The following is a 20,582-nucleotide window of genomic DNA, read 5'->3' on the forward strand; positions in this document are numbered from 1 at the left end:
GGTGGGATCTGCCAATGTTAGGACTGAAGAGTGATGAGAGAGCCTTCCTTGAGCCGTGTGAAAGGCACTTATGCTTGTGTTAAAACCATTCTCGCGATGAAAGCGGACATCTCCATGGATTTGCCAGATACTATTTATCAGGCTTCTCAGGGCTGATTCTTAGAAGGGCTGAATTCCAGAATGTGTCACAGAGCCAAGGAGGAGAAGCAGGCAAGAGGAGTTGAGGAAGATGATGTGAAGAAGTCTTGTAAGAATATTCTAATGGAAATGGAAATGTCATCAATGAGCAAGACTAAGTAGCAATGGGGTGGTACTTAGGGATGTTTTTGCAAGCTTTTTTTTTTATATTTTGCATATTTTAAAGTACTAATAACAGGAAAGGAGAGACGCTCATAACTTTTGTCTCATTAAAAATATCCATTAATGTTATTTGGACTATTTGCTAGTTTTTGTTTTTTTTTTTTTTCCCAGAAATGATGTTTTCCCAGAGTGTCTAGAACTTTGTCTCTCAGACTGAGTTGTGGAGCCTGGAGTCTGTAGCCGTTTAGACTCCGAAGCCGACTTTATCACCAGGATATGTAGGTAATGAGCCCGAGCTGCTAATGCAACCCTTCCTGTTCCCTGCCCACGGAAGTACGAGGGGAACTCCTAGTAGGTGGAGACTCCCCAGGTACATAAGCATGTAGTCCAGAGAACCACACAATGTTGGACTCACAGTTCTGTACATTTTTTTGCAGCAAGTGGCCCTATCCATCATCTGTTTTCACCACTCATTGGCAGACAAGAAGCTAGACCTGGAGAGGTAAAGTACTAACGAAAGTCTAGCTTGTCACCGGCGGGGGAAGAGCCCGCTCTCCCTGGGCTTTGGCTGCTAGAGAGAAAGACAAAGGAGAGAAGAGTAATGTCTTAAGGAAATGAAAGCTATTGGGGCACCTGGGTGGCTCAGTCAGTTGGGCGTCTGACTTGAGCTCGGGTCATGATGTCATGGTAAGTGGGTTCGAGCCCCGTGTCAGGCTCTGTGCTGACAACTCAGTGCCTGGAGCCTGCTTCAGATTTGGTGTCTCCCTCTCTCTCTGCTCCTCCCCCACTGGTGCTCTGTCTGTCTGTCTCTCTCTCTCAAAAATAAATAAACATTAGAAAACAAAGAAAATGAAAGCTACAGTCTTTTGAGCACTTATCATGTGTCAACGCTCTGTTAATGCTTTATGGATACCAAGGCTTAAGGAGAGGACACTGAGCCTGGGAAAGGTGAAGTGAGTTCTCTAAGGTCAACGGTCAAGTGAGTGGGCCTCTGCCATGTGAACAGGCTCCGAGTATGCAGGAGCCCAGTGTAGTAAATGCTGCCCTCCCCCTGGTTAGGGCTCTCTCACTAATCATTGTCCAAGCGATGACACGATTTGGGGCCTTTCCAGACTCAGTATTCTAGAACACATCAGCTGCTCTTTCTAATGCTTGTCCCCAATCACCCAAGGAATGCTCCCCCTTGTCCCTGTGGGGGATACTCAGGCTGGTCCTCAATTATGTGCCTCCATTTCCTTCGGTCTTTACTGTAGCTCTGAAAAGCAGAGGCCATACGTGGAACACTACTGTTCTAGGTGACAGCATTCAGTCATGCCTTTCATTCACCTGCAGTGTCCACAGCTTCCCCTTGGTCTGCTCAGTGGCTCTGTTTTCCAGTGGCTGAAGAACGGGTGTTGTTCCGTGTCTTTCACAGAGTGTCTTGTGCCACACGTGGGCCCGGGGACTGTGCGGTCCCCCAGCACAGAGAAGTCTTTCAGCGCCAGGCAGCCAGTCTCAGAAGGGAACATCCCCGGCTGTCAGTGAAACTTTGCTACTGTCTGGAGCCCTTCTGGTCCCCAGTCTCAGGAATCAGAGAAAACCTGTCTTTAACCAGACTTTCCTCAGCTTGGATTCAAGTCTAAAAATCTAGAGAGAAAAACAGTGTATCCACCAGGACTTGGAGGCCAGGGCAAGAATTTGATGAGCTTTCACATTTGGTTGAGACGAGGAAGAAGTGGTCTGTGCTGGGTTGCTCAAGGTAGGCCACACTCAATAAATTGGTGTGATGGCACTCTGTGTTTAAGGGCCCTCAGCTTCTTCCTCTTCCTCCCTGCAGCCCCAGCCCTGATCTAAAGTTGTTGGTCCTTGTCCATGACCTGACTTGCCTACAGGACCATTTCTATTCCTGTAGCCCAGAGGCCCTCCCACACTCATCATTCCCCTTGCTGGGAGGGCAAGGGGGCTGTTTTCTCCCCACTCTACAGATGGGCAGACTGATGCTCAGAAGCAGTAAGTGGCTTGCCTTTGAGGCCACAGAGTGGTGGAGAGCCTGACTTGGGGCTGGGCCCTCACCCTTCTCCTCCAGGATTTCTGCCATCTCACTCTGGCTCCTTGTCCAACCTTAGCACCAAAGTTCCCCACTGGGTACCTGCTTGGCACTGGGACCCCAGGCAGGAACATCTCCTCAACATCCTTGGCAAATAATCTGTTCTTGGGATGATTTTCAGAACCATACAATCCATTGCCGCTTGGGTTCTCTATAGATAGATCAGTCCTTCTGTGTCTGAAGCAGGTCATGTCACCCCCCGCCCCACCCCTTACCTTCTCCCTTTGCAAGGGCACTACCTTCTATCCAAAACCCTGACCAGGAGCCTGGAGGTGGGCTTATCCTCCACATCAGATTCCAGTGTCTTCGTCTTCTTAATAGCTCTTTAATCCGCCCCCTTCTCTGCACACACACTGCTCCTGGCTCAGCTTGGGCACTAATCATTCTCACTGCTACAATTGGAATAGACTCAGACAAGGTTCCCCTGCAGCTGGTGTCCTGAGCACCTCATCCTCTCTCGCTCACACAGTGAGAGTTCTTTGGTTGGAAGCAACAGGGACCTGTGCTAGTAACTTAGAAGAAAATGTGTTGGAGGGATGCGAGTTTGCCCACAGGATTGAGGAGAGGGCTGGCAAGCCAGGCCTGGAACAGACAGGTGTTGAGAGTCTCATTGGAGAGAATAAACCCACCTCCCCACACTTTACTTTTGTAAATTGAATGCTCACTACAGTTGTCAACTGTGTGATAGTGTTTGGGAGGTAAGGGAGCAGAGCCTAGCTGAGGGCATGACTTCCCAGGGCCCTGAGTGAAGGATTTGGGAGAAATGGAGTGAGACAAGAGGCAGTGTCTTTGGGAGTAAAATGAAATCAAAGCTTGGAAGGCCAGGAAGGCAGTCATCAATGGAGAAGCAAGGCAAGGGGAGATAGGGAAGCAGGAAGGAAGAGGGAGAAAGAGAAGGGGGTGGAGACTGGGAAAGGAGAAAAGAAGGAAGGAAAGAAGATAAATGCACAAGGAGGAAAGAAGGATCCACATATCCCAGAAGACCATGGGGGAAGGGAAGGGGAAAAAATAGTTACAGAGAGGGAGGGAGACAAACCATAAGAGACTCTTCAATAAACAAACTGAGGGTGGGTAGGGGGATGGGGGAGAGAGGAAAATGGGTGATGGGCATTGAGGAGGGCACTTGTTGGGATGAATGCTGGGTGTCGTATGTAAGCGATGAACCACGGGAATCTACTCCGCAAACCAAGAGCACGCTTCACACACAGCGTATTAGCCAATTTGACAATAAATTATATTTAAAAAAGAAATAAAGAAAGAAAGATGGGTCGGGGGGAGGAAGGAGGCCACATGAGATTTGACATGGGTCTAGAATGTAGGAAACCCAGACTGACGTCAGGGGTCTGAAACAGAGAGTAGGAGGTGGCTCCGGAGGAACATTCTTGAGATGCAGGGAATGGCCTCTGGAGCTTTGTGTGGGGGATTTGAGGCCTCGGTGTGGGCAGGAAGAAATTCTCTCAGGACACTCATCTCAGCCATGCTGGGCACAAGGGAAGCCAGAGGGAATGAGCCCCAGACCTGTCCTCAGTGTCCCTGGGGGAGCAGGGGCCCTGAGACAGGAGAGGAGATTTGAAGGCAACCAGACAGGAGAGGAGACAAAGTAGGCAAGCCTATTGAGCGCTAGGTTGTTCTGGGTCCTCTGTAAGGCGGATGTCACTGTCTCGCCCCACAGATGAGGACGTCAGACTCGGAGGAATTGGGAGCCTTCATCGATGTCACAGCTGGAAAGTGGGGCCCTTGGATCTGAGCACAGAGCTCTCTGCTTGAAAGGCACGTGTGCCCTCCTCCACACTGCCTGTGGCCTCTCTGCTTACGGATCCAGGACCTTAGGCTCAGGGAGCCTCTGGGAAAGGCCGAGGGCTTGGGTTTCTGGGGCAAGGGGACATTTGCAGCGGACAGTGGTGCTGCTGCGTCCAGGCGACCTTTCCGCCAGGCCCGGGGGTGCTCCGCTTCGGACGTCCCATCCCTGCAGCTGGCTGGGCAGCACGGGGCACCGAGGGGACTGGGGTATGGGGAGGGGGGGCCTCCCCGCCTCCTCCCAGCTGGCCTTTCAATGTCACCGGGCTGCTCCCTCCCAGGTTTCTAGTACATTCCCAGCTGTGCATTGCTCCAGGGCCTGCAGGAATGGGTCCTGTGACCTGGCTGTTTTCTCAACCCAGCTCGGTCACAAGGGGTTGTTTTGTTTTCGCCACTGCTATTAAGTCAGACCGTGCTGTGCGGCGTCTAATTTTGGCCTTCAAGCCCCCTTGTTTTATCTCATTTCCAGGCCTGCTTCCATTTGTCATACCTTCCAATATGCCATCTGGAAATCCTATAACCACGCTGAAGGACAAGAGACCTTGTTACTTGGAATTCTCTGTTCATCTCCCTGAATAGGAGTCAGTGGATCAAAGGCAAATGAGCCATCGGATCAACGGAAACTGCCAAGTTCACGGGTTTGTTTTCATTTAGATATTTTCTAGATCTCGGCCCAGCTCTGCACATAAACACTTGAAAATGATGCAGTTGCTTTGCTCTAGTCAGATAGAACACGGTCTCTCACAAATGATACTTTGTTTCATTGGCCGTTTTGGCCAATTCCTCTGATTTGCCTCTTGCCATGGTTAATGAGATGGTTGCTAGCTTTTCCTTCCTTTTGGGGGGATCCTGGGAAGTGCCAACTTTCTATATGCCCGTGACACACGGCACAGTCACTCCCACTGCTGGCCAGAGACCCTTGTCCTGTGGGCCCCTCGGCCATGCAGGAGTACTGCAGCTCCGGGGACGAGAGTGAGGAGCAGTGGTCCTCATAGTCATAGGCTCCCTGGGGGTGGCAGTTTGGAGCGGAAGACTTTGCACTTGACAGATGGCTGTGAGCTGCAGTGCAAAGAGCTGGGACTGGGCCCTTGGACACTGTGCCCCAACGTGGGGGGTAGTTACAGGACACGGAGGGGAGCAGCAGGAAACAGCACTCTGCCCCCGTGGGGAGCTGGGGGTTGCCATGACCTCGCAGTATTGCTTGTTCCCGCGGCCCACAGTGGGGCAGCATCTCCCTAGACACAGCGGGGGTTGTTTGTATTTTATACTCATCCACATTTTGTACACGGTTCAACCCAATGTGTGCACGAAGATCTGCCCAATTGATTCGCTGCTTTGGTTTCACAATCCCCGTACTTTAAGGGAGTGACAAGGACTGGCCACAAACAATGGATGTTTTTCAGGCACCATCCTGGAGGGAAGGCTGGGCCACCTTTCCCACAGGTGCAGTTTTAGGTTCCATTTCCAGGCCAGGGCCCTGGTGGGTCAGCCACTGCTTCTGTCTCCCCCTACCTGGCCCGTCCTCAGGACCGTGAGTTCCTCTGCATTCTAAGCGCTCACATCCCGTAGTTGTGTTGCTGGATTCCAACCCCTCACACCCTAAATCTTTCCCTCTCTCCCCTTACTGTAATGATATACTGTCTTTGTGAACACTGGTTCCTGCTGTTGTGCTTCCTCAAGTCACATGAAGAAACCAAAGGGCAATTTCTAGACAAATTGGGTTGGCGTGGGGCTGGAATGTGGGAACATCATCAGTACGTGTGTTGGGGGATGGAAAATAGGGCCTTCAAGTAATGAGAGGACCTTCATTCCCTGGGGAGTGGGGAGGCAGGTGTGGCCAGAGTCCAGTCATCGAGGCCCAGACCCGGAGGACCGGGGTGGGATCAGGTGTTGTCTGCAAAGCTGGATAAAAGGTCTGGTTTTCTGCAACACTGGTCCCTGTCCCTCCCCCAACTCATCCACCTCATTGTGAAGATAACAGCTAATCTGATGATGGCTTTTGGTTTCATCTCACAGTCTAAATTTTTTTTTCTTTAACCTTTATTTACTTTTGAGAGAGAGAGAGAGAGAGAGAGAGCAGGGAAGGGACAGAGAGAGAGGGAGATGCAGAATCTAAAGCAGGCTCCAGGCTCTGAGCTGTCAGCACAGAGCCCGAAGCGGGGTTGGAACTCACAAAGCGTGAGATCATGACCTGAGCCGAAGTCCGCCATTTCACCGACTGAGCCATCCAGGAGCCCCTCATCTCACACTCTAGGAACACAGGAGAAGCCCACCATTCTTCTCGGTGCCATTCTATGCATTGATTGACATTTACCGATCGTTCCTGCATACTGGGAGAGTGGAGCTTATAAGAGACAAAAATCACTCTCTCTAGCAAGATGGGGCTGTATCTACTTAATTGAAATGTATGCGTGTGTATATCTATGTGCAAAGATAAACGTACATTGATGTCCATATGGGACCATGTCGCCATGCAAACATGACCACAGCACAGGCTCTGATGTCAGACTTTATCTTTTTCTCATGTAGGTGGGAAGATCCAGCATTATGTGTCAACTTTAAGCCATGGTATTGAGTTTATTGGTCAAACACCTTTTTTAATTTTATTTTTCATTTTTTTAATGTTTATTTATTTTTGAGAGAGAGAGAGAAAGAGAGAGAGCGCGCGCAAGTGGGGGAGGGGCAGACAGAGAGGGAGACACAGAATCTGAAGCAGGCTCCAGGCTCTCAGCTCAGCACAGAGCCTGTCGTGGGGTTCGAAACCTTGAACCATGAGATTATGAGCCGAAGTCACATGCTTAACCAACTGAGCCACCTAGGTGCCCCTGGTCAAACGTCTTAATAACCCCTGGTTACCGGCGAGGAAACCAGAGTTCAGAGGGGTGATTTGACTTGCCTAAATCACATGGTCCTTGAAGGGTGGAGCCTGGTGTTCTGGAGGTCTTCGGGCTCCGAGTTTGAGGCTGTGTCCATTGAGTCTTAGAACGCAGGCGCTGAGTCTTAGCATTATGTGTGGTTCGGTGGGAATTCACAGCTGTGAATAAATGTAGCTTTTTTACCGCACAGTGGTGTTTCCAGCAGTAACACTGGCAGAGGGATGAGCGGGGCCAGGTTGAGAGTGGGGGTGGGGAACTGCCTTCGGGATTCAGGCTGGGTGACCCTCAGTTTACTTGTGCTGCATGAGTCCTCCCAGAGGAACACTGTGGTCTGGCCACCCTGATGGGGCCCTGCTCAGACTACCGGTTCCTCAGCACCCAAGCCGCTTTTCCGGATGGAATGCAAACCATTCCCTGCCTGAGGCCCTGCCAAGCCTTGGAAGGATTAAATGTGACATTCAGTTCCAGATTAATCCAAGTGGGAACAGTTTTCCCGGAGGTGTAGAGACCCGACACTTATTTATTTACTTATTTATTTTCTGAAACCCCGAAACTGCTTTAACAACATGATTTTGGATTTCTGCACATAAGATGCATGAGTACCGTGAATATTTTTATAATGGGCATCCATCATGATTCTAGCAACAATGGCACCTTCCTGTATTGCTTTAAGGTTTGTTTCTTCCTTTTAAGCTCCATCCCAGGAATTTGGGCTGGAATTCAGGGATTCGGAGAACTTTACAGTGTGAGAGGAGACAGACGTGTCCAGTCTGCCCTCTGAATTCTCTCTATGAAGTTCCCACCAAGTGTCCTCCCTCTTGGATTCCTCCACTGACAGGAACCTCCTACCTTACAGAGCAGCCCATCCCCCTTGGCCAGCACGAACTCTCTGAGTGTCTGTATTGAACTGAATCAAGATGTGTTAAGACCTGGGTGGAAGACTAATTAGGTCTGGAGAGACCTGAGCCAACCCACTCATTTCATGGATGTGAAAACCGAGGCCTGAGGGAGGGAAGCACTAGGAACTGGGAGTTCTGGCTTTGAGCAGTGGTACGAACTGTGAGCCTCGTGATCTCGCCCAACCCAGGTGTCCTGACTCGTGGTACCCTTCCATCGCACTTCAGCCACGTCCAGGCTGACCCGCAGGGTCGTGTCTCTATAGCTTCGCAACAAATTAAATTTAAGTTAATTAAATTATGAATTAACTGATTACTGGTACGTGAGTAGTCACATAACTTTCTTTATATAATCGTATGAGGGGGGGCTCAGGGCTGGATGGACATTTTTCTGGGGGTTAAGGAAGTCCTTCTTGTTGAGAACTTTAAGTGTTGGAAAAACTCAAAATTGTTGTTATACAATACAGATCAGAAGCATACATTTCTGTGATGATGGCTCATGATGGTTCAATGTCATCACTTAGAGCAAAGTCGCAACTATGCAGCAGGGGTTTGCAGTGTGGTCCCTGGGCCAGCATCATCAGCATCAAGGCACTCGTTATAAGACAGCCCCCCTCTACTGAATCGGAAAGTCAGAGGTTGGGGCTCCACACCTGTGTTTTCGTAAGCCTTCCAGGGGATTCCCATACATGCTAAAATTTGAGATCCATTATTGTCCAGAATATGCTCTTCCTGGTCTGTGACTGTGTGATGGTTAATTTTATGTGTCAACTATCCTAGGCCATGGTACTGAGTTGATTGGTCAAACACGTGTTTAGATGTTGTTGTGAAGGTATTTTTTAGATTTAAATCAGTAGACTTTGGGTAAAGAGAGTACCCTTCATAATATGGGTGGTCCTCATCCAATCAGTTGAAGGGCTTAAGAGAAAAGACTGAGGTCCACTGGGGAGGAAGAAATTCTGCCTTTAAATTGCCTTGCACTCAAGACCCCAACATCAACTCCTGCTAGAATTTCCTGTCTGCCAGCCAGCCACCCCCAGCCTGCCTCTCTCTCTCTCTTTCTTTCTCCTCTTCTCTCTTAATCTATCCATCCCACTGGCTCTATTTCTCTGGACAGTCTTGACTGATACAAACATTAGATTCACTCTTTGCAATCTTTGTCTCTTAGCGCAAACTCAGTTGCACAGTCTTCCTCAGTATAAGACTGCAGACAGTTAACTTCCAGTAGGCAGGAGTTAGTACAAGCATGAAACTTAATAGCTATCCAAGAATTAAAATATTAGCCAGGAGCTTAAAATTTTGTAGGTATACCTGATTTGGCAGAAACCATTTGATTTGGGTCATTCCTTGGAAGCTTCTTTATTGAGAAAAATTCCAGCTTTCAGTTAGCAGTTTAAAACCAGATGGATCTCAATTTGAGTCCCCATTGTTATTTACTCACTAAATGACTTCAGGCAAGTCACTTAACACAAGTAAGGCATGTTTTCCCAATCAGTGGAAGAAAGTTACTAAGATTTTTTTCCTTCTGTGGCTTTAATAAAGCTTCTAGCATACCCAAAGTGCTGATTTATGTCAGGTTTATAGTAGGCATTGAATGAATGGTAGTTATTATTTTAGCTGGTTACTTAAAAAGTTTTTAAAAAATATTTATTCAGGGGCGCCTGGGTGGCGCAGTCGGTTAAGCGTCCGACTTCAGCCAGGTCACGATCTCGCGGTCCGTGAGTTCGAGCCCCGCGTCAGGCTCTGGGCTGATGGCTCGGAGCCTGGAGCCTGTTTCTGATTCTGTGTCTCCCTCTCTCTCTGCCCCTCCCCCGTTCATGCTCTGTCTCTCTCTCTGTCCCAAAAATAAATAAAAAAAGTTGAAAAAAAAAATTAAAAAAAATAAAAAAATAAATAAAAAAAAATATTTATTCAGTTTTTGAGAGAGAGAGTGAGTGTGCAGGGGAGGGGCAGAGAAAGAAGGAGACACAGAATCCAAAGAAGGCTCTAGGCTCTGAGCTGTCAGCACAGAGCCCAATGATGCGGAGCTCGAACTCATGAACGCATGACCTGAGCCAACGTGAGAGGCTTAGCTGGCTGAGCCACCCAGGCACTCCTTAGCTGGTTACTTCTAAAAGTGAAGGTATACTAGAGAGATATTTCCAACAACTGGAAGTTGTAGATAACGATTCTCTGGTTAATCCTGGATTTATTGTAATGCAGCAGAGAGAACACTTCCAATTGTAATCAGTCCATCGACATGGTTGTTTGGGCAATGCACTGGGCACTGAATGGGAAGAGATAAATCTTAAGAATGTGGAAGACACAGTAGCAGTCCCTGGTGGCATGAAACTGCAAGGCAAGGAAGAAGAGTGTGAAGGATCCATCTATATTTTATTGTAGAAAGAACCCAGGCAGGACAGAGCTTCTTGAAATGGCTATTTCACAGGCTCTCCGAGGAGGACATGGGGCGCACAATCTCATGGAGACATTATCAGTTGTGCACAGTTTTAGAGATATGTATGAACATTATCAAAGAAAATGATCTCTGTTTTTTTTATACTTAATTTTTTAAATGTTTATTTATTTTTGAGAGACAGAGAGAGAGAGCATCAGCAGACTAGGGGCAGAGAGAGAGGGAGAACAGAATCAGAAGCAGGCTCCAGGATCCGAGCTGTCAGCACAGAGCCTGACGCAGGGCTGGAAACCATTAACCGCGACATCATGACCTGAGCAGAAGTCAGATGCTTAACCGACTGAGCTACCCAGGGCCCCCATTCTCTCTTTCCAACTGGGAAGAAGACTGGCCTGTACATATAATTACAGGTTGGTAAGTGAACTCAGCATAGCCTGAACATTAAATTATGTGTAATTGTGCTAATAAGTTAAAAAAAACAAATGCAAAGAATGCAGTTTAAGAAGAATAAGGGCCAAAATTAGTTCATGAAGAAATTATAAAAGTTACCTAAACCAATAGTTATTAAGGAAATTAAAGTGGTATTTAAAGATTTCCTATCTTCAAAGCCCCAGGTCCAGATGAGTTTTAAGCGAGTTTTAGAATACGTTCAAGGAATCATTAATCCCTAATTTTTATAAGTGATTCCATCAATAGAAAAAGAGAAAGCTTTCTGGCTTGTTTTGTGAGTCTAATGTAATGTTTAATTCAAAATTCAGATAAGAACAATAAAGGTAAATAAAATAGTACTCCAATTTCACTTATTACGGTAGAAGGAAAATCTCAAATCTTAGCTAAGTGAATGAAATAACATGTTAAAAAATATATCATGCTCACATAGGGTGTAACCTACAAAGGTAGCTCATCATCTGAAGTTATCTTAAAACTTTTGGTAAAAAAATGTTAACTGTATTAACATTCTAGAGAAAAAAAATCACAGAACAATTTAAATTAACGTAGGAAAGTATTTTACAAAGTTCAACTTTTATGATTAAAAAATATCAAACTAGGAATGGGAGAAATTTTTCTTAACTTGGCCAAAGTTATATTCAAAAATCCCCCAGAAACCTAATATTTAATGGAGAAACATTAGACTCCTATTCTTCCAATTTAAGGAACCAGATCAGGATGCCTGCTATCACTGTTTGTTTGATGTGGTGTTTGGGGTTCTGGCCAATGCTGCGAGGAAAGAAAAGAGAGATGTGAGATTTGACATGGAATGGATATTCTGGTTGCTCTGGGGACAGTTCATTGAAGGGTAGGGTGGAAGCTAGGAGATCAGATGTTGGGGCCAGGCTAGCAGCAGTATCGTGAGAAGGGGTTGGATTCCAGAGAGAGCATGAGCAGGGGAGGGGCAGAGAGAGAGTGACACAGAATCCGAAGCAGGCTCCAGGCTCTGAGCTGTCAGCGCAGAGCCTGACATGGGGCTCAAACCCACGAACCATAAGATCATGACCTGAGCTGAAGTCAGACACTTAAAGACTGAGTCACGCAGGTGCCCTGAAGGTTGGAGTTTTTGAAAATGTTTTTACTGTGTTGAGATGCCTATATGGTTTTTCTTTTTTAATTGATAAATACGGTGAATTACACTGATTGATTTTCAAATCATAAATTGACCTTGCATTCTGGGAATATATCTCACTTGGTCATGATGTATTATCTTTTTATATCATTGGATTTAATTTGCTATATATTAATTTGCTATAATTTTCTTATAAAGTCTGTCTGGTTTTGGTATCAGGGCAATACTTGCCTCCTAGAATGGCTTGAGAAATACTTCCTCCTATACAATTTTCTGGAAGAGTTATGTAGAATTGGTATTAGTTCTTCCTTAATGTTAGGTAATGAAACCTGGAATTTTTCTTTGTGAGAAGATTTTTAAGGTATACATTGACTTTTAAAAATAGATACAGGGCACTGTCTGGTTATCTGTTACTGTTTAGCGAGCATTGATAACGGCTTTCTGGGAATTTGTCTGTTTCATTTTATTTCTTGAATATGTTGGCCTCAAGTTTTTCACAATATTCTCCTTTATTTATTTATAACAGCTGTAGAACCTATAATTATATCACAACTACCATTCCTGACATTAGTAGTTTGAATCTTTTCTCTTATTTTGTGATCAATCTGACCAGGGGTTTATCAATTTTATTGGTCTTCTTAAAAAAAAAAAAAAAAACCTTCTAGCTTTTAATGTCACTGATTTTTCTCTGTTGTTCTTCTATTTTCTGTTCCAGTATGTATGCCCTGAGCTTTATTATTTCCTTTCTCCCGCTTACATTCAGTATAACTTGCTCTTCTTTTCTATTTTATTTTTTTAAAGATGGAAGCTGATAAACAGGGATTTGAAAGTTTTCTTGCTTCCAAACCTGGTTTGGTGCTGTGAATTCCCCTCAACGTGTTGCTTGATCCCTCTCCCACCAGTTTTGAGGTGCCCTGTTTTGGCACTCAGTCCATTGATGGAGTTTTCTTCTCATTATGGGTTATGTTCCCTGCCCCTTTGCATGTGTGGCCATTTTATTTTATTTTTTTATGGAATGCTGAACATTGTTACTTTTTATGTTGTGTGCTGGATATTTTTGTTTTACTGCATGTTTTTTGGAGCTCAGTCCTGGGGTACCGTTAAGTTACTTAGAAAGAGTTTGACCCTTTCGGGTCATGCCTTTAAGTTTCTTAGGGGGGCTGAAACTGTGTTTACTCTGGGGGTAATCATTCCCTAGTCCTCAAGCAAGACTCCAGGTAAATGCCTCGTGGTTTGTGAAGTTTTCGGTCTGCCTTGAAGGAAGAGACGCTATTCCAGTCCTGTGTGAGTGCTGGGTACCCTGCCCTGCGGTGAGTCAGGTGGTCCTCTCCTGGGCTTGGGTAGTTTCTGCACATGCGTGTGCCGATCGGTACTCTGCTACATACTTAAAGGGGACCCTTTCTCTGGAGTTCTCCGGAGTTTCACGAATTTGCGCGTCTCTTTGTGCAGGGGCCATGCTAATGTTACTTCTCTGTGTCGTTCCAGTGTGAGTATCTGTGCTGCCCGAGCGAGCACTGGAGTGCTCTAGGGTTGTGTCTCTTTGCAGCTTTCTCTTGTTCCAGTTCCTCAGTACCTGCCTTGGTTGCTTCAGACTCTCAGCTTTGTCTCCTCAACTCATGGAGTCGGCAAGCCATGCCCGGGCCCCCTCCCTGGGCCGTGGAAACTGGTCAGTGAGATGGGCAATGAGAGAGATCATTTGTTTCCTCTCTCTCAGGGCTCCCCGTACTTCGTGTCTGATCTGCTGTGTGTTGAAAGCTGTTATTTCAGCTTTTTGGTCAGACCTGCCCCCCACCTCCCAGGGGTTCTTGCTGGGGGAGGTTAAATCTGGTCCCTGTTTCCCCATCTTGGCCATTTAAACCTCCTAACAGTCTTACAGGAGGTGAAGACTAGTATTACCCCCTCCTTACAAATGAGATAACTGCCCAGCTGTTTTCAATAACTTCCCCACGTCACCTGCTAGAAAGTGGCGGTGTCTGAGGTGGAACCCAGCTTCTGAGCCTGCTGTCTGTTCCTGGGCTCCCACGGCAGAGGAGGTGGTGCGGCCAGCGTCTGCTAGAGGGCGGCAGAGGTCCAGTATTGTTCTGATAGACCTGGTGGCTTTTTTTTTTTTTTTTTTTTTTTCCTCCCTGTGGCTTCTTCCACTTGATCCTTGTTCTTGGCTCCTCTCCTGTCTCCTGCTTTTGTGTGTATACTCCTGGTGATGTCTCCGCTTTAAGCTTTGTTGCCCACAGCTCTGCTTCTCGGAAGGTGGGTGAGATGTAGCCCCAGACGTACCCTGGGGGCAGAGGGTGAGGAGCCCTGGGCCAGGGGGGCCAAGGGGCAGCGGTAGTAAGCCAGACGCAGATGACACATGGTGTGGAAAAGCTGGACTCTGCTGCTCTCCAGTGCAGTCTATACAAAATCGTGTAGGGTTTTAAAAGCACGTTTGCAGAACTTTCACAAGCTAAAACCTGGTCACAGCTTCAACAGGGCTTGGCCGTCCAGTGGTGTTCCAGCTCCCCCTCTCCCCACTCATGGTGACAATAGGTAGGACTGTTACTCTGTTTAGTAAAAAAAAAAAAAAAAAAAAAAAAAATTTCTTTCCTAGACCTTAATGAAATATATAAAAATGGTTAAATGAGGTAAACTCATCCTTTAAGTACGCTGTTCAAGGAACTGATACCAACTGGTTCCTCTTGTTGAAAGTTCTGGAACTAGGGGCGCCTGGATGGCTCAGTCGGTTGAACGACTGACTTCGGCTCAGGTCATGATCTCACAGTCTGTGAGTTCGAGCCCCTTGTCGGGCTCTGTGCTGACAGCTCGGAGCCTGGAGCCTGCTTCAGATTCTGTGTCTCCCTCTCTCTCTGCCCCTCCCTTGCTTGCACTCAGTCTGTCTCTATCTCTCTCAAAAATAAATAAACATTGGGGCGCCTGGGTGGCTCAGTCGGTTAAGTGTCCGACTTCTGCTCAGGTCACAATCTCGCGGTTCATGAGTTCAAGCCCTGCATCAGGCTCTGTGCTGACAGCTCAGAGCCTGGAGCCTGCTTCGGATTCTGTGCCTCCCTCTTTCTCTGCCCCTTCCCCACTCATGCTCTGTCTCTCTCTGTCTCAGAAATAAACATTAAAAAAAATAAAAAAAAGAAAAAGAAAAAGAAAGTTCAGGAACTAAAATAAGCCATCCACGGAGTGCAGAGGTGGCTTTCCTGACATCTGGGAATGGTCTCCTTCCTGGCACTGCTTTTCCTCCAGGCACAAATATGGCTCCTAGAGGGACAAAGGGAGGCAGAAGTCACCAGAAACCTTAACAGAATGCAGCTGCACAGAGACCACCAGACGCTTATACATGTTCACACCTCCTGGATGTGGTCTCCTAGTGGGCTCACCTTTGTACCTCGTGGAGCCCACCCAGCTCAGAGTCTGTGCCAATATGCATTCCTTATCAGACTTCGGGGATTTGAGCTGCATATATTCTCTTTCCCTATCCCAGGCATCATGATCTCAAAGCCTTTCGACATTTTTCATCTATTTTATTCACGAATACAAAGTCTATGTATATAGGCCCTGTGCTGGTACAATGGGGTGCAAAACAGACATAATTGCTTGTTCACGGATCTTGACATCGAGCAGGATGTTCGATGCATATGGTGTAGCAAGCATGAAGAAAGGAGACCTAACTGGGTCCTTGGGTCAAGAAAGACTTCCTGGAGAAATGAGCTCCCTGTCTGCAGATAGAAAAGGCTTGGCATCAGGGAGAGACCTGGTGTGAGCAAGAATTCTCCTGCAGAGGGTGTGTGGGAAGGAGTGTGGATGGTCTTTCCAGCTGGCGGTGCCTTGGACCCTCAGAGCTGTCACTGAGGGGCTTTGCTCAGGGTTATGTAGGGAAGCAGAGAGATTTAATATAGGGGATCTGGGGGCTTTTTCCACCATGGGAGAGCCTGGGGAGTGGAGGTCAGGAAGATTCCCTCAGGACTTCCAGGGCAGCAATCAAAGGGCAGTCATCACCAGTGACTGCGGGTGGCAATGCTAGTCAGAGCACATCCCCCTGGGCCATTACGCTCCCGCATCTTTGTCAAGGTTACTGTGCATCTCAACACATTCAAATGGGCCACATGCAGGATGCCTGTGGGGCGGGCAGGATCATTTCCCTGCGTTAGGCCCAGTGAGAATTTGCCATTCTCCAGGGGCCACTGTTTCTGAAACTCTGTCCAGTGGAGTTCAAACGGTGTACTTTGCTTAGTCTTTGAACCATTCCTCTGACTTCCTGCTTCTCATCTTGGGGCCGCAGGAGCTTCTGAACAGGGTTGGCGCTCTTAGTCTGGGAGATGGTAGCAATGCAATTCTGGAAGGATCTGTATTGTGGAAACAGCTCCCGAACAAGGGTGGGAATGAGACAGACCCTTGAACTGGGCCGATATGGAGTCAATGCTGAGCCAGACAAGCCAGGGTCCAAGAGCAAGGTTCACAGGCCCAACAGGTTACTTTCACTGGAGAAATTGAAAAAGGAACCAGCACCCAGGGGCCCAGAAACTAAAGGCTCAGACCACTAGAGTCCCCAGACTCAATCTGGTGTGTGGCTTCTGTGGGCACGAAGCTCCAAACCTCCTGACAGTTTGCAGATCCTGGGTGTCTGAGCCCACAGAAGGAGGATCTGGAGTTCCTGCCTTATGACACCAAAGGTGCTATTCTAAACAGTGTTCTGGGCTAACTATTTAATCCCCACACCAACTCTCAGAAGCAGATGCTATCGTATTTCCGGCTACAAATGGAGAAACTGCGGTTCAGAGAGGATAAGGCACCTGCTTCGGGTCCCACAGCTAGCAAGTTGGACGGCTTGGACCTCAGTAGCCTGTGTCCAGCACCCGGCCCCTCCTCCACAGATGCCCCTGGGTACTTTCTCATCGCGGACTCCAAAGCCCGTCCTGACGACAGCTGGGAGATTGTTTAGTGCTTTTCAAAGCCGGTCGGCAGAATTTGTGGGTATTTAAAAATGTTCATTAATCATAAAAGACAATCAGCCCAGAGAGAGGAGGGCATTGTGCTGTAGGAAAGAATGTGACTAATGCGGGGCCAGAGGTAGCTTAGCACAGTACCCAGAGTGTTGTGTGTGTACACATGTATGTTGTGCGTGTGCGCATTGTGTGCACACTCAAGGAAAAGGCAAGCTCCTTAATTATGTCAAACCCTAGACGCTAGACGTGCAAACAAACTACGGAATCCCTTCTGACAAAACTAGTTCTTTCTGTCTATTCATGTATCCTTTACCATTTTCATAAAGGCAATGCTACCTCTGAGGGAACTTTTAGAAATTAAGCCTCTGTGTTTTGTGATTTTACTAGCCTGAAGGAAACTACTGTTCGCATCTACGTCCCCAGGCAGGCACACCTCGCTCTTGGACTCACAACAACAGACCAATAGAATCAAGGAATCTCAAACTTGTAAAGGACCCGGATGACCTTGCATCTTAAGGAGCTCGGATGTGCCTTCCTGAATTGTCCTCCTGGCTCCTGACTCCACGGCTTTCTTTCCTCATGTGGAAACCTAGTCCTTCTGAGGGCATCTGAGGGTTTAGCGAAGGAGCATACGTGGAGGGCATCAGTCAGGGGTGCGTGTCCTTGGCAGGCCGCAGATGTCAGCTCACTTCACCGTCCTCGGTTCCGCATCCCAGCTCCAGACGGTGTGCCTGTTACTCTCCAGGACCCTACAAGAAGCCTGACAAACACAGGGTGTTACTCTTCTTACAGAGGTGACAGGTGCCCCGAGGCTTTAGGAGACAGACCCAGCGTGACCACCGGGCTCTTCCTTTCAACATCCTTTCCCCGGTCCCCTCGCCATCTCTGCGCTGGCCCTGTCTGCTCAGAAGAGGCTATGGTGGATGCCCAGTCATCAGGACAATTATTGGTTCTCTTCCTTCTTTCCCTTCTATCCCAGACTCCAGCCCTGGTCTCCCATCCTGACATGGCCAGGGTTCCACCGATGGGAAGGGAAGAACAGATTGGGGTGATGAGTGTCTATTCAGAGGCTGCCAAGGTGTGGCAGGCAGGGCTCGCTATCCTTTTCCTCCCTCAGCATCTCTTGCCCTGGACTCCCAGATTCCAGTACTTCTTTCCAGGTGTCCTTCCCCATGGATAACCCAGTCCAGTGTATGTACAGGAACCTTGATGTTTTTCCACTAGTTAAGACTGGTTCACACCTTCCCCTATCTCATATCAGCAGGGCTCTTGTTGTTTTTAAAAGACGTTTTAATGTTTATTCACTTTTGAGAGACAGAGAGGGACAGAGCGTGAGCGGGGCAGGGGCAGACAGAGGGAGACACAGAATCTGAAGCAGGATCCAGGATCTGAGCTGTCAGCACAGAGCCCGATGCGGGGCTCGAACTCACAGACTGCGAGATCATGACCCGAGCCCGAGGCGGCTGCTTAACCAACTGAGCCACCCAGGCGCCCCAACAAAAATAGCATTTCTGTCTGTCACCTTATTTTTCCTTTTAGACCAAAGATGTCCGTGTTTGTTAGCTGGGCTGGCCAATGCCTTGAGGGACGTGGGTTTATAGTCGCTGCCCAGCAACCCACAGAGGCCCAGGCAGTAGGTTGAGAGGTCTGAGGATCCTGTCTTCTGTCTCTTAATCTCTCTGGCTCCTCTTTGGCCTTTGGTGTGAACTCAGTGCAATTACCACTACCCCACGACTTAGCCAACTCTCCCCATGGTTTCCAGGGATGTCTGTAAAAGCAACTTACACCAATGATAGCTTTTTAAGAGCCTCATGAAGAATTCCCACAATCTACCCATAACCTCTACTGCGGAGTTCATAAGTCCCCAGAGAGCAGTGTCATGTAGCGGGATATCACATCACCCCCCTGGGACGCTGCCCGTCTGACTCCGCTCTCCCCCTTCGCCCCACACTCTGCAACCATGAACATCGCAGGCACTGTTTCAGCTTAATTGTCTTTACATGCAAAGCAATGAGAAGGCAATCTTGCTTAAGGATCTAACCATTGTAGATGGTAAATTCTTTGTGAACTGAGCAATGCCGGACCAGTTGTCCTTTTATTCATCATCTCCTAGCCCCCCGCTGGTGACTGGGAGCTCCCCTTCCTCACCTTGGCACCTGCCCCAGCCCAGCAGCTCACTCTCCTGACCACAGGGGGCAAGAGTCCCCACAGGTCTGTCCTGGGGGATCCCTGTGCAGGAGGCCTGCTCTGGACTAAGGCTGAGTTCAGAATGCAGCCCAATTTGTTGAACAATTTGTAGTCCCACTCCCGCTGGGGGAGCGCGCGTATCTTCCTGATACGGGAGAATGTTTTGAGAGTCACTGTAGCGTTGTAGCCTGGGGTCATACCATCCAGACACTCGGCTTCTCTTCCTTCCCCGGCATTCCTCAAGACTTTTCTTTTTATCCCCCTCCCCCCGCAGTGCACCAATGGGCTTAGTCAGAGTGAGGGATCAAGAGTCCGCCAGAATAAAGGCTCTTCTGTGCCCATGTGGCCCAGAGTCAGGCTCCCTCTTCACACGTGGTCCTGGCCCGACCCAGGGTCTTTCTCACAGACACATAAAGCAGCAAAATAATAGGGCCCGGACATAGCTCTAGTCCAACGGTTCTGTCTGAAGAGAGCAAACTGTGCCCCTCTGCAGAATTGAAAGACACCTGGGAGGGATCTAATCCAACTTCCACAGCACTTCGGACATCAGACTAATGGGATATGCTTTGGGCAAGGGGGGCAGTCCTCTTTACCTTCCAGAGAGACAGCTGCCTCCTTTGATCATTCATTCGCTCATTCATTCATTCATTCGTTCACCTGTTACTACTGCTTGAGCCCAGGATGAAGTCACAAACTGGAAATAGTCTAAAGGGCAAACCAGACGTGGTCCCTGACCTTGGGAGCTTTATTGTCTGATGGGAGAATAGGGAAGTGAAGAAAATAATAGAAGCTGGGAGGACGTGCTAGAACACGCCAGGCCTTCTGGGCCACAGGAAGGAGTTGGGTCTCTAGGTCAAAAGCAATGGGGAAATTTTGAAGGAATTTTAGGGTGTGAGTGATACAATCAGGTTTACTTTTTTTTTTTTTTTTTCAAGTGAATGAATTGGAGAGTCAGGACAAGAGGCCTGGAGAATATTCCAGGGTGTCCAAGGCAGGGAGGAGGGCAGCTGGGAGTAAGGTACTGATGGTGGAGAGGAAAGGATTGAAGGAAACATTTGAAGGATGCTGGGAGGTTAAAAACACAAACCTGCCCCTGCCAGAGGATCCGTTCAACTGTTGATAATCACCGAAAAGGAGCGAATGCCAGCCCTCAGTGGACAAGGCTAGACCCGCAGGTCTGAGGGTGAGGGCACTGGTGTGAGAACCCAGATTTGCAGCGGATTAGATGCAGAGGCTGATGCCAACTCACGGGAGCCGCACTGGGGCCTGGAGACGATGCCCGTCCGTGGGCCAGGCACCTCCTCAGGGGCAGGCTGTGGGGGGGGGGGGCCTGTCCCCAGCCTCCAGAGGCACTGAAGACCTGGGGCACTGAGGGCAGGTGGGGAAGAGCAGAGGAGGGCACAGGCCGCACTCAGTCTCTTCCTCTTCTACTGTCCCTGTGCCCACAACGCATTCTTTGGCCAAGGACTTGAGTGGCGGCAGGGTGGGGAAGCTGAGAACAACGGGCATTTGATGCATCTGGGGGCAGGGCAGATAATGAGATGCAGGCATGAGCC

The 20,582-nt window shown here is 48.2% G+C and overlaps 1 non-coding gene across 1 annotated transcript; it reads right to left on the bottom strand.

Annotated features, from left to right (window-relative positions):
* Positions 1-13,316: 13,316 nt before the first annotated feature.
* Positions 13,317-13,426, bottom strand: LOC125933568 (U6 spliceosomal RNA). Its single transcript, XR_007460999.1, has one exon. It is a non-coding gene; the product is annotated as a U6 spliceosomal RNA (small nuclear RNA).
* Between the last annotated feature and the right edge of the window lie 7,156 nt (positions 13,427-20,582).

This window comes from Panthera uncia, chromosome D2 (assembly GCF_023721935.1).
Source record: "Panthera uncia isolate 11264 chromosome D2, Puncia_PCG_1.0, whole genome shotgun sequence".
NCBI lineage: Eukaryota > Metazoa > Chordata > Mammalia > Carnivora > Felidae > Panthera > Panthera uncia.